We start from the raw sequence: 5,390 nt of genomic DNA on the forward strand, positions 1-5,390 counted from the left end.
ATATGACTATGATAGTAAAGGCCTTGGGGAAGAAAATCATCTACTCCAGGGAAAATATATTGTGAACATATATGTAGACTATTTTGAAATCTTATTTATTTTGAAGACCATTTTCAAGGAACAAGGTCCAGTTGATTATGATGCAGTGAGAGAGTTAGATGGAGCCATTTGAGATGCATAAACATGTGATATTATGTTTGGAAAATAATATAAGGGGGTGATATACCTCTACAAATTATATACTCAAAGGCCTCCCACCCAGCCCCCAACTAGAGAAGTTGTGGCACAAATGTCTCCAATGGAGGTAGGATCGAGTTCGAGGGCACCTGAGAAACAACAAAATTAGCTACAGGTGCTAGATTAGCCAAGGAAACTCCCACCAATGAAATGATGAAGGTGAGGCACAACCTTGTAGACAATTCCAAAGCATGATAAAGAAAGAGGTCATGTGCATAAGAAAGAGAGAAAGAGAATCACACTATAGCTAAGATAGGGTGGGGTCCATACTACAACTGGAAAAAATCTAGCACCCTATAGTTGGAAACTTCTAGAATAAGTTAGCTATAAAATAATTGGTGGTTTTTTAAAGATTCCTAATGGTTATTGAATACCACTATTGGCTTAGGGTTAGAGTTTTGGGTATAGATAACTGATATATAGGCTTCATTCTGATGTAATAAAGGGAGAAAATTATGAAGTAAGGAAATTTGTATATTTTTTTCTAGAAATTGTTGGGATATTCTCAAGTTGTTGTAAGGGAGGAATTTTAATGTATGACTTGGGATTTCAGTGCTCTTTTCCATTTAATTCTAAAAACCTATCTTGTAATTTGAATTTTTCTAAACATTAATATAATTGGACAAGGTTTTCCATGGAAGATCATATTATAAACATGATGTTTGTACGAAATCTGAATGTAATTGTGAATTAAAGAGAATTTTTGATATATGAGATTTATTTCTTTATTTTTTGTGAAATTTATCAATATTTCATCAATTATATTTGTTGTTTTGGTAGAATTTCACATGGGTTGGAATAAAATGTCATAATTTCAAATTATTGTGCTTCCTATAGTTGAAGTCGTAATTGCTCAGTTATTTATTTGATATCAATAAGCTAAGAATGAATTCTTAATTGCTCACCTTAGTTTGCTAAAATATGTTCTTCACATTTTCTAATTTCTCATTAAAACCATCAGTCAAACCCAAGGTATATTATTTCTCTAACTCGAAAGCATGTATAAATTATAACCAACAACATACTTATAAATTGTTCGTACTTCCATACCTGAATTTGTTGGCAGCAATCTTTAATACTAAGAGGGGAAGTGAATATGTATTAAGGCTAACTTTAACTTTTCATGTCAATTTATATATTCACATTCAAACAAAGAAATCATTCATGTCACAAACAAAAACACATGTTTAATATCAATATAGATCAACACATGAACACACACACCATGAGCCACATACACATGAGACACAAAGGTTTAACATGGAAACCATTTTGGGAGAAAAACCACCAAAGCTTGTTTGTTATTATGATGTAAATAAGAGCTCCTACTCTATTACATCAATGTTTTTTTGTGAGCCACCACCCATAGGAATCACCAACTCCCTCTGGTTGTTTGTTAACACACTCTTGCAGGAGGCCCCAACTCCCTTCTTCTGCATACACCTAATCATCTTACCAAAAGCACCAGCTTCATGGATTTGTTACTAACACCAACTTGTAGCTCCTTGGATTTATGCAAGCACCAAATTGCAGGAGGCACTAATCCCCAAGCTTTCTTTAGATACCCACTAAGACAGAACCACCAACTCCACATTTTGTAGGCCCCAACCCACACTGAAAATGGAACTAATACGCATTGTAAATGGAAGACTCTTTTCATATTTTAAGTGCTCTGTTTTCCTCTACCTTTGTCCCTTTCTTCTGCTCAACAACCTTCATTCATACTCAACATCATACACTCATACTTGGCCCTTGAAAAACTTTGTATTTTCCACACTCTGGTCATTTTACTGTAGCATACAATCTTATCATTCTTTTCCCTCTATACCAGAAGCACACTCAACCTCTTACAATAGCTTAGGCACACTATTGGCCTCTCTCTGCAGCTCAGCCACACTCAACCTTCTCTTAGCAACACAATTCCACAAATATCTCCACTCAAATCAATCAACAATGTTGTGTTCCCCCAATTCCATAATTGAAATCCTTGGTTTTGTTCCTCTACTGCACAATGGTCGATGTTGTCTCTACAGTCAAACACACTACCAAGTGAATACTCCTACATGGCTCTCCATCCTGTTGTTACATCTGGTTACTTGGCCTCTACAACCTCATTGAACACTAGTAATGGGCTTTGTTCATTCAACTATTATAGTGTATTAAACAAGAGAATGGGCACTTTGTAACACCTGCCTCCCACACTTACCCTAGTATACCAGTCCATTGGGGTAAATATGTGATGAAGAGTTAATATAATATGACCCAACCTCTTATATCACCTTAAGGAAGTGGAATTGACAAAACCAAAACCTTTTTGACCTCCCTCAGGTGCTACATGACCCCAAAGGGCTAAACCACCCTTCCAGGTACCTAGACCCTAAGTTAAACCTCTATTCTAGTGTCCTGGATTCCCACATGCTGGCATAACAAAACTGGAATTCGACTCTAACCCTCTAGTTTCATGCATAAGCCTACAAGGGAGTGATTGTAGTATTTTTCACCCATTTCTATGAATGCGATCGTGAAATCTGAGGCACCTTTCTAGGGCTAGTCTCCAGACCGCTACCCGAAAATTAATGAAACTTTTAGAATGATAAATGGCATAGGGAAAAAGACTTCCATACAAAACTTAGATAAGAACATGACCTAACCAGGCCTAACCATGATAGGCATTCCATCAAACACGTGATGAACATGTCATCTACACATCATAAATACACATCTGAACATATGGGTCTCATACTTATATGAGAACTGTTAGGAAGGTCTGATGCCTTCTCACAATAGTTGCATTATCATCTATTAGGCCATATATTCATCAAGCATGCATTTACTAACCAAAGCATGATGAGAACCATAACTCAAGTCTTTCATAAACCATTCTTATAAGCAGCATATAATTAGAGAAATATCAATGATAGAACAATCATTAAAGCCACATAATAACGAGTACACTTACTCATAAAATAAAAGAGGAAAAGAGTTCTTATTAACATATGAAAAAGCCAACCAAATCAGGGATTTCCACCTACTACCCAACCATAGATTGGGTTGAACCAAATCTTTCTTTCAGCCAATCACCCACGTTCCATATTCCAAGCATGAATGTCGAACTCACAAAAATATGACCATGATTCTCAGGATTTACCACATATCCTGTTGAAATTGGTCCAGTATTTCTAATCCCAAAGAAAGAACCTATACAACCAGGCTTTACCATATATCTTGTCATTATCGATCAAGGATTCCTAGGCCCAAACAAGGAACATACACTACCAGGATTTACCACAATACCATGATATATCGGTCTAGGGATCACTAGGCCTATATAAGCATGGATGCCTCCATATTTCTTCACCTACACTATGAGGAATTCTCCTTTTTCCACCCTCGGGCTTTACCGCATATCCCACCATTAATAGTCCAAGGATTTTTAGGCCTTTCAGAATTTGTTTGAGACCACCTCACTCAGTTTCAAAAATATTCGGAATCCAGCTCAACCAAGTAAAAGAACCCCATCACACCATGGCTATCAGGGAATGGAAAGGCAAGGTTGAAACTACTATCACACCTAGAAGAACCCATGTAATGACAACAATACAACGAAACACATAGATGCATGTATGATGCATCCATAAACCAACTAGGAAATCACACATGCAACCTATTACCTACAAGTATTCCTGCTGAAGCTGCTTGATCCTAAATTTTTATTGCTTGATCCTTGCCTTTGCTTTCTTGTCCTTCCTTTGCTTTCCTTTCTCCAATTCTAGGATGCTCCAAGAATGATCTAAGTGTATGAGAGTATGAGAGAGAATAGAGAGAGAGCTCCAAGTTAAAAATGAAAAAATGTTGTGAACTAAGCTTCATAAGCCTTTTTACAATATAGGCCTCTATTTTCTTCATTTTCCTTAATTTTCCTTAACTTTCCTCCTAACATGCAACATGTGACCTTTCACCTTCCTTTTCTCCCAATTTCCTTTATTTTCATAAATAAAATGTGAATTGATGCCTCTTACCTTTTCAAAGCCTTTTCCAATTCCTTTTCCAATTTCCCCTTAGCCATAACAAACCAAATGTACACCCACTAGGATGTTTTCCCCAACATTCATATTGGAATACGTGTCCCATGACCTTGCTCTTATTTTGCCTTTATTAACTTTATTACATGGATTTTTAACTTGGGGTTGTTATAGATCCCTCCCTCTTAGGGGAACACCATCCTCAGTGTTCAATGACACCTATAACTAGAAAGACCACTGAAAACCAAAACATAATACCTATGGAACTTTATAACTTAGCTCAATGTAGTATTTAGAATGAACAACCTGCTGAAGATAAACACCAACATGACAAACATAACAACATGAAAACCATGTTTCTTATTGTAGTTTTATAATGCAAATAATGGTGGTATTTACATCCATATACATACATACATATACCAAAACTTCTTTGCCTCAACCAGCAAACAAGGAAGGATATATAGCCCTCATCTGATCAGCCATCTCCCATGTAGCTTCATCTGCCCCAAAGTGCTTCCAATGCACTTTAACCTGCTCGATTGATTGATTCTAGAGCATGAGAATCTTTCTCTGTAAAATTCACTAAGGTTTCAGATATAATTCTCCTTCTAGCTCCACCTGGAATATAGACTAGTCAATGACATGATCAACATCTTTCCAATATCTTTTAAGAAATGAAACATAAGTCATGCAAGTTGATAGGTGACTAGTCCAATCATATCAAGGATCTCAAATGGTACACAATATAGAGGTGATAGCTTCACACATGAACCAATCCTCAAGGATATCTTCTTGGGCTTGATACACAAGTACACATGTTCACCAACCTGAAACTCCTTAAACATCCTGTACTGATCTGCATAGCTCTTCTTTCTTTCATGTGCTACCTTTTGATTCTTCTTGATAACCTACATTTCCTATTCCATCTCTACCAACATGTTTGGTCCAATCAACACCCTATTCATTGGATCATTCCAACTGATAGGAGTATTACAACTCCTGCCATAAAGTTCCTCAAATGGAATCATTTTTAATGGTTCCTGATACCCATTGTTGTAGGAAAACTCAACCCGTTGAAGATAATCTTCCCACTTCCACTGCTGATGCATCACATACATCCTCAACATA

This window comes from Pinus tabuliformis, chromosome 1_2, assembly GCF_031772625.1.
Source record: "Pinus tabuliformis cultivar Carrire ecotype Pingquan chromosome 1_2, CPIR1, whole genome shotgun sequence".
NCBI lineage: Eukaryota > Viridiplantae > Streptophyta > Pinopsida > Pinales > Pinaceae > Pinus > Pinus tabuliformis.